A 9,245-nucleotide genomic window follows, 5' to 3' on the forward strand; every position below is an offset into this window, starting at 1 on the left:
GGTGACAGGGCAAGATGTCATTTTACTTCCATATGTCCTGTTTTTTTTTTTTTGGTGGAGGTGGAGGGGTCCTTTTCAAATTTTCATTAATTTACACCACTTGTCTAGAATTTTTTAAACACATTTTCTTTTTCAAAATCAATGTACTTTCATCTCTTTTTTGTTTATAATAAATACATAAACAAATCAGACTGAGCAGTGTCCCAGCAGGAAACGGATGTTGTACCCACCCAAAGGGCAGTGTGCAAGGAACAGGGAAACCAGTGGAGCCTGAGAAGCTCCCACTTGGGCCTGAAGGAGTTGGGGAGGGGAGGCATGCCCAGGGGTTGCCTGAAAGAGCTGTGGCTTTTGCTAGAGGGACATAGTCAACCTGCAGTAACTTACAGAGAGAATCAACAAGCATCAGACCTCCACCAAAACCAAGCAGAAGCTTGAGGATAGGGGTCCAGTTTATGCTGAGCAGGCTGGAGAGTGGCCCTGGAGCGCAAGTGGAGAAAACTGAATACAGTCAGTTGCTCTTTCTCTCCTTGAAAGTTTTCCTATCACAGAGGACTTTGGTCCCTATATTATTAGATCTAAGTTCTAACTTTCTCTTCAAAGAATCAATATGTCAGTACATTCAATTCTTTGCTTTCTACTTTTAAACTTAACTTCCTCGTAAAGAAAACTTCTTCAATTACCTGCTCCACCCTGACTCATTCCAATTACCTCCTCATTCTCCACCCTGACTCATTCTGATTTCCTGCTCTGCCACAACCATTTTTTCCCTGTCAAACCACTCATCCCGTCACTCTCTTTAAATTAGCCAACAGAATTAGTTTAGCCTGTGCCGTCTAACCCTAGCCAATAGGGGAACAACACAGCAGCAGGGGCCACGTGCGTCAGGGATAAGAACCCCTTTCCCTCCCTTGTCCAGGCGTGCGCTCACCGTTGCTCCATCTGTAAGGGCTCAGTCTTCTATAGAAGTACCTTGCCTTGCTGAGAATTAAAAAGAAAATTTTATATTAGAGTGCTATTTCTTTTGTGACACCAAAATTTTATTTATAACAATATCAATAATAATATACCCTAATTTGTCTAGCACTTTGAAGAAGGAAATTGTTTTCATATACATTATGTCACAAGTCAAGCTCATGGACACATATGTACTACCCTGTGATAAAATGAAGCAACAAACTCTGAGAAAAAAAAACATGTCTTACCCAAAGGAACATAGCTGTCAACAGACAAACCAGCATTTAAATCCAGTTTTTCCTACTCTGCCCACCACATATACACATACTGTTTGGTCTTTCTGCGACGTATTTCATGAGAAAAGTAAACATTGGCTGGGCATGGTGGCTCACGCCTATAATCCCAAAACTTTTAGTAGGCCGAGGCGAGCAGATCACCTCAGGTCAGGAGTTCCAGACCAGCCTGGCCAACATGGCAGAACCCCATCTCTACTAAAAATACAAAAATTAGCTGGGCATAGTGGCTCATGCCTGTAATCCCAGCTACTCGGGAGGCTGAGGCACGAGAATTGCTTGAACCTGGGAAGCGGAAGTTGCAGTGAGCCAGGTTTGTGCCACTGCACTCCAGCCTGGGTTACAGAGTTGAGAATGTCTCAAAAAAAAAAAAAAAGAAAGAAAGAAAAAAGAAAAGTAAACATCATTTGCATATACTCACAACTTAAAATAAGCAAATTAATAGGGCTGGGGGTGGTCGGGGAGCGGTTAAAAAAACATTTGGCCAGGGGCGGTGGCTCATGCCTGTCATCCCAGCACTTTGGGAAGTCGAGGTGGGTGGATCACCCAAGGTGAGGAGTTCGAGACCAGCCTGACTAACATGGCAAAACCCCATCTCTACGAAAAATACAAAAATTAGCTGGGCGTGGTGGCACATGCCTATAATCCCAGCTACTTGGGAGGCTGAGGCAGGAGAATCGTTTGAACCCAGGAGACGGAGGTTGCAGTGAGCTGAGATCACACCATCGCACTCCAGCCTGGGTGACAAGAGCAAAACTCCATCTCAAAAAAAAAAAAAAAAGCAAAAACTTCGATTAATCTTATTCCTGATTCATTCCCTAGATCCTTTTTTTTTGAGATGGTCTCACTTTGTCAGCCATGCTGGAAGGTGGTAACACAATCACAGCACACTGCAGCCACAATCTCCCAAGCTTCAGGTGAGCCTCCCACCTCAAACTCTCAAGTAGTTGGAACTACTGGCACGCCCCGCCACACCCAAGTAATTTTTTAAATTTTTGGTAGAGATGAGGTCTCGCTATGTTGTCCACTCTGGTCTTGAACTCCTGAGTTCAAGCAATCCTCTCACTTTGGCCCCGCAAAGTGCTGGGATGACAGGAGTGACCCACTGCACCCGGTCACCATTCCCTAATTCTTTCATAGAAAATTGCCAAGTCAGAGGCTGCTTCAGAGAGATTCTGCCTGAAGTGGATTAGAACCACAGGGAGGCTCTCAATTTAAATTTACCTTCCTCTCATTCCACAAATGCCTGGACACAGAAACACTGCACCTAGTTATATTTTTTAAATTTATTTTAATCAACAAGTACAAATTACATATATTTATGGAGTACAACATGATGTTTTGATATCTGTGTACATTGTGGAATGGCTACATCAAGCTTCTTAACATTCTATTACCTCTGATGAGGTTAAAATATGCTAGTCTGATGCACAGACTAGTTAAGCTAAATGCATTTGAAAGACAGCAGGTGCAAGAAGATAGCTCTGATCTTCATGCTATTTTTCTTTCTTTTTTTTTTTTTTTTTGAGATGGAGTCTCACTCTGTTGTCCAGGCTGGAGTGCAGTGGCGCGATCTTGACTCACTGCAACCTCCGCCTCCGGGGTTCAAGCAATTCTCCTGCCTCAGGCTCTTGAGTGGCTGAGATTACAGGCACCTGCCACCACACCCAGCTAATTTTTGTATTTTTAGTAGAGACAGGATTTCGCCATGTTGTCCAGGCTGGTCTCGATCTCCTGACCTCAGATGGTCCACCTGCCTCTGCCTCCCAAAGTGCTTGGACTACAGGTGTGAGCCACCGTGCCCAGCCTTCTTCACACTATTTCTTAAAAGCAGAAGGTAAAACTCCCATATGAAAGAGGTAACGTCCTTATCCTTAAGAATAAGAAGTTGAGACGGAGAGAATTCCCTATGGATCTTGCTAAAATAACTTTTCTCTTTTAAGCCTCCCCACATAACTTAGTTGTTTCTTCATAACTAAGTATACTTTGTGTAAGGTTCTTGTATCGGTTTGAACCCCGAGAGCACACCAACAGACAACACGAGGCAGTGTGGAGCAACATGCTGTTTTAAGGAGCGCCTGGGTGCAGGCGGGCTGAGGCTTAAAATGGTGACAGCCCCAAGTGAGGACGGGACAAAGGTTTTAGTCTCCTGTAAAAAAGAAGTGTCCTAGTCTGATGTAACTGCTACATTGTACCTGGATGGCCTCTTTCTTGATCTTCAGGGGCGGGTTCCTTCCGGCCAGGGTAGGTGTCTTCCAGCCGGCTCTCTTCCTGCTTCTGCTCTCTTGCTGACTCATGCTGCTGACACAAGTGGCCTTATGCTTGGGACTGGGCCTGAGAAGGGAGGAGTTATTCGTCTCCTTAAACTTTCAGGCCCCAGGGAGAATCTTACACTTTGTCCAATTCAGTATTTAAGTAACTGACTGTAATTGATTATTTGGGTCTTCATTTCCTTATTAGGAGGTCCCATGCCACATAAAACTTGTATTAAATAAATTTGTATGCATTTCTCCTGCTAATTTATCTTATGTCAGTTTAATTATTGGACCCAACTGGGACCCCAAGAGAATGGAAGGGGAATTCTGCCTCCCCTTCACCTCACATACCTATTTTTTTGTAGTGAGAACCCTTAAAATCTAGTCTCTTAGCAATTTTAATGACAATATGTTGTTTTTAATGGTGGTCACTGTGATGTAAGATAGATCTTTAGAACTAATTCCTCCTGTCTAACTGAAATTTTGTGTCTTGTGCCCAATACGTCCCCAACTCCTCCATCCCCAGTCTCTGATAATCACCCTTTTACTCTCTGTTTCAGCACATTCAACTTTTGTTATATTATTTTTAATGTTATAAAGAGAAAAGCAAATTGCTACCATATGATGTAGGTGTTCTGTATCATCAGTAACTTCAACCTGAATAGGAAGAGCATTCTAAAACTATTTCAGCCAGGTGCGGTGGCTCACGCCTGTAATGCCAGCACTTTGGGAGGCCGAGGTGGGTGGATCACCTGAGGTCAGGAGTTTGAGACCAGCCTGGCCAACATGGTGAAACCCTCACTCTACTAAAAACAGAACAATTATCTGAGCATGGTGGTGGGCACCTGCAATCCCAGCTACTCAGGAGGCTGAGGCAGGAGAATCGCTTGAACCCAGGCAGCAGAGATTGCAATAAGCCAAGATCGCGCCATTGTACTCCAGCCTGGGCAGCAAAAGCAAAACTCCATCTCAAAAAAATAAATAAATAAAATAAAAAATAAACAAAGATAAAACTGTTTCACCTTCACCCATAATTCTTTTGGTTTTAAACAAGCTAGAGAAACTTTAAGACAAATTTTATTCTATGATAATGTGAAGCTGGGGCAGATTTGAAATGTCTCTGAATCCTGCCTGCCTCCCAACCCTTCAAATTTTGAGGTAATTTCTTGTCTTTTCTTTTTTTTTTTTCTTATTCTGACTCCTTAACCTCCCTCCCTCCTTCCTTTCCTCTCTTTTTCTTCCATCTTTCCTCTCTTCCTTCCTCCTTATACCTACTCTCGGGACACAAGTTTTCCTGTGAACTAGGTTGATACATCAAAAGCTCTCATTGAAAAGTGGTTCGGCCGGGCGCGGTGGCTCAAGCCTGTAATCCCAGCACTTTGGGAGGCCGAGACGGGCGGATCACGCGGTCAGGAGATCGAGACCATCCTGGCTAACACGGTGAAACCCCGTCTCTACTAAAAATACAAAAAATTAGCCGGGTGAGGTGGCGGGCACCTGTAGTCCCAGCTACTCGGGAGGCTGAGGCAGGAGAATGGCGTAAACCCGGGAGGCGGAGCTTGCAGTGAGCTGAGATCCGGCCACAGCACTCCAGCCTGGGCGACAGAGCGAGACTCCGTCTCAAAAAAAAAAAAAAAAAAAAAAAAAAAGAAAAGTGGTTCATAGGAATCAATATAATAGTAATAATTTATCGTTTGTACTTTCTAGCTTTGAATAAAAATTTGAAGCTTGCTGTTTGTCCTGCTTCTTTCACACTTTTCTCTTGAATTCTTTTTTTTTTTTTTAGATGGAGTTTCGCTGGAGGGCAGTGGCGTAATCTCAGCTCACTGCAACCTGCACCTCCTGGGTTCAAGAGATTCTCCTGCCTCAGCCTCCTGAGTAGCTGGGATTACAGCCATGCGTTGCCACGCTCGGCTAATTTTTTTGTATTTCTTTTTAGTAGAGACGGGATTTCCCTATGTTGGTCAGGCTGATCTCAAACACCCGACCTCAGGTGATCCGCCCATCTGGGCCTCCCAAAGTGCTGGGATTACAGGCGTGAGCCACCATGCCCAGCCTCTCTTGAATTCTTTTATCCATTTGTCTATATTTTTCTTTTGGGAATGTTCTAATCCTTGGCATTGAGGACTGTCTTAAGGGTATTTTGGTATATTTTAAACACTCTAATAAAACCTTTATTGTCTGATACAGCTGTCACTCAATCTTGCCTCTGACAGTCATTGTAATGATGATGTATTTGTACCAAATGCCTTTATTTATCTTTGGTATCTTTTTTTGTTTGTTTGTTTGTTTGTTTTGAGATGGAGTCTCGCTCTTTCGCCCAGGCTGGAGTGCAGTGGCGCTATCTCGGCTCACTGCAAGCCCCGCTCCTGGTTTCACGCCATTCTTCTGCCTCAGCATCCAGATCTTTGGTATCTTTAAAGATGTGTTGGACACGTCGTTATCCAATCAACCATTGTTGGACATGACTTTGCTGTTGTGAATTGTGCTGTGATAAACATATGAGTGCACGATCCACCTGCTGTTTTTTTTTTTTTTTCCTTTAAGACAGAGTCTCACTGTGTCACCCAAGCTGGAGTACAGTGGCACGATCTCAGATCACTGCAACCTCTGCCTCCCAGGTTCAAGTGATTCTCTTGCCTCAGCCTTTCAAGTAGCTGGGATTACAGGCACCTGCCGCCATGCCCAGCTAATTTTTTTCTTTTTAGCAAAGATGGGGCTTCACTGTGTTGGCCAGGCTATTCTCTAACTCCTGACCTGATGTGATCCATCCACCTAAGCCTCCCAAATACTGGGATTACAGGCATTAGCCCCTGTGCCTGGCCCCACCTGCTTTTTTTTATCCATTTCTTTTTTTTTTTTTTTTTTTTTGAGACGGAGTCTTGCTCTGTCGCCCAGGCTGGAGTGCAGTGGCTGGATCTCAGCTCACTGCAAGTTCTGCCTCCCGGGTTTATGCCATTCTCCTGGCTCAGCCTCCCAAGTAGGTGGGACTACAGGCGCCCGCCACCTCACCCGGCTAGTTTTTTTTTTTTTGTATTTTTTAGTAGAGACAGGGTTTCACCATGTTAGCCAGGATGGTCTTAATCTCCTGACCTCGTGATCCGCCCGTCTCGGCCTCCCAAAGTGCTGGGATTACAGGCTTGAGCCACTGTGCCCGGCCCTTTTTATCCATTTATTTTGCCACCTTAAATGTCTGGTCAAAGACGGGCTCTCCAGCTGACTTAGATTATTTTAGTTGAAAGATCTCTCAAAAACTATCTAGGGCTTTTAAGGGAGAATTTTTAAAAATTTGTATAGGGAGAATTTTTTAAAATTTCAAATTCAGACAAATACTACCCATTCGGAAAAGGATTTGTAGCATATCAATTAAATATGACCAAATGGTAATTTTTTAAAAGACAGAAACTTATAGGCAGCAAAGGAAATATAACCAGGCAACTACTGGGTTGATTACAAGAATCTAAGTCTCTTGGCTTTAATGCACAGGAGGAAATCATGGCAGACAATTTACAAAATACACACAAACACATACAGACACAGCCAGACACACACAGACACACACACACATAGACACACGCACTTTTTTGATTTTTTCATTTTCTTACCAACCTCCTCCCATAAGAGAAACACAAAAAAAAAAGACCAATGGATAACTTATTTGCAAAGACAAATTTTGCTGGAGCCAAATCAAAAATGTGTTGCTTGGGAATTGCCCACAGTATCTATAGAGAGAGGCTGAGGTGCCCAAGCTCTGGTCTGAAGCACAGGGGTGCCAGGACCCAGAAGATGTGAGCTTCTTTACCTCGGGCCACTGTCCCAGCTATGAGCAACAGCAAGCTGTAGGCCACCCGGGCCACTCTCCTCCTGACACCTTCAGCAGTGAATGATAAAACAACTATTTAAAGATAAGCCTGAGGTCCGTACCAGTGACTTGTTTATTCTCTAGAATGTAGGAAGAGAAATGGAGATTCTGATGAAGAAGTTGTTCAAGATGAAATCAGAGTATCCACTGGAATAAAAAAAAAAAAAAAAGCACAGCTAACACTTTTAGGAACAGAAATGGACTGTGTTGAAAACAAATTATCTAGTAAGCTTGTGTTCAATAACCCAGTCATCAAAGGAATGTGTGCCTGTGGAGAAAGCTTTAATATTTGACAACTCAGGATGCCTCTGGCTCTAAGCTCCAGGATAGTGTGTGAAAGTCTTCCTTCTTACTGCAGAAGTCATGTGACTGTCATGTGCTTATGGTTTATAATGTGTGGCTGCCTTTTAAAGGAAATAAAGTAATGTATTTTGGAAAGGAAGCTAGTGTGTTAGATTCAGAAGAAGTGATCTTTGTATTCTCTGCAGAAGACTGAAAGTGAGAAGCCATTGCTCTCTGGATTATTTTTCTGTTCTGTAAAGAAAAAAATCCTGCTCTGCAGTTAACTCTCTTGCATCCCTTTTTTATTTTTACTTTTAGGTTTTTGAGACAGGGTCTCACTCTGTTGCCCAGGCTGGAGTGCAGTGGCACAATCTCAGCACAATCACTGCAACCTCTACTTCCTTGGCTCAAGTGATTCTCCAGCCTCAGCCTCCTGAGTAGCTGGGACTACAGGCGTGTGCCACCACGCCTGGCTAATTGTTTTTTTGTATTTTTTTGGAGAGATGGAGTTTTGCTATGTTGCCCAGGCTGGTCTCCACCTGCTGAACTCAAAGTGATCTCTCCGCCTTAGCCTCCCAAAAGGTTGGGATTACATGCGTGAGCCACTGTGTCACCCTTCATCTTTTCTTTTAGGACCATTTTCATTAAGTTGACTTCCTGCGTTCCTGTTAATCTGTTCAGAAAATGATCAATAGATGTGAACTCATTAGATCTCTATAGAATGGCTTGAATGTGCATCTCCCTGGCATTTTTCCCAACCACATTGGTGACTCTTAAAATTCAGAGGCAGAGAGTATGGAATGCTGGTAGTAACACAGCGGTGCATTGCTTTTCCATTCAAACTTGGCATAGGCTTTTTACATTTTTATTAAAAATTTCATTGTCAGATGCCTCATTTACATACCTTTTAGCAGTACTCAGCAAAGATTTCCTTGAACTGTAGGGCAGAATAATTCTGAGTGACAGTATGAAACAGTGAGAAATATTTTACCTACCTTGTTTGGTTGGTTAGTTGGCTTTATTTTATTTTATTTTATTTATTTTTGAAGAGAATCTCACTCTGTCGCCCAGGCTGGAGTGCAATGGCGAGATCTCAGCTCACTGCAACCTCCGCCTCCCAGGTTCAAGCGATTCTCCTGCCTCCCCCTCCTTAGGAGCTGGGACTACAGGCACCCACCATCATGCCCAGTGAATTTTTGTCTTTTTAGCAGAGATGGGACTTCACCACATTGGCCAGGCTGGTGTTGAACTCCTTACCTGAAGTGATCCACCTGCCTCAGCCTCCCAAAGCACTGGGATTACAGGCATGAGCCACCGCACCCAGCCCCACCTGCTTTTTTATCCATTCCTTTTGCCATCCTAAATGTCTGGTCGAAGATAGGATCTCAAGATGACTTAGATTATTTTAGTTGAAAGGTCTTTTAAAAGTCATCTAGCCCACCCCCGTCAATTCTGTATGTGAGGTAGCAAAACCCTGGGGAGGCCAAAGGGCTTTTGTCTACCCTTAGTCCACAGGGTGAGGGATAGCTGGGACCCAACCCACATCTCTTCTTCCTTATAAGTGACAGTAACATGTGCTCTGCACACTGAAGCAATCTG

The 9,245-nt window shown here is 43.6% G+C and overlaps 1 pseudogene; it reads left to right on the forward strand.

The window, feature by feature from the left end:
- Positions 1-7,288: 7,288 nt before the first annotated feature.
- On the forward strand, positions 7,289-7,657 carry LOC117099388 (annotated as a pseudogene).
- Positions 7,658-9,245: the final 1,588 nt, after the last annotated feature.

The sequence above is a fragment of the Trachypithecus francoisi genome, unplaced genomic scaffold (assembly GCF_009764315.1).
Source record: "Trachypithecus francoisi isolate TF-2019V2 unplaced genomic scaffold, Tfra_2.0 Lachesis_group16, whole genome shotgun sequence".
Classification (NCBI taxonomy): Eukaryota; Metazoa; Chordata; class Mammalia; order Primates; family Cercopithecidae; genus Trachypithecus; species Trachypithecus francoisi.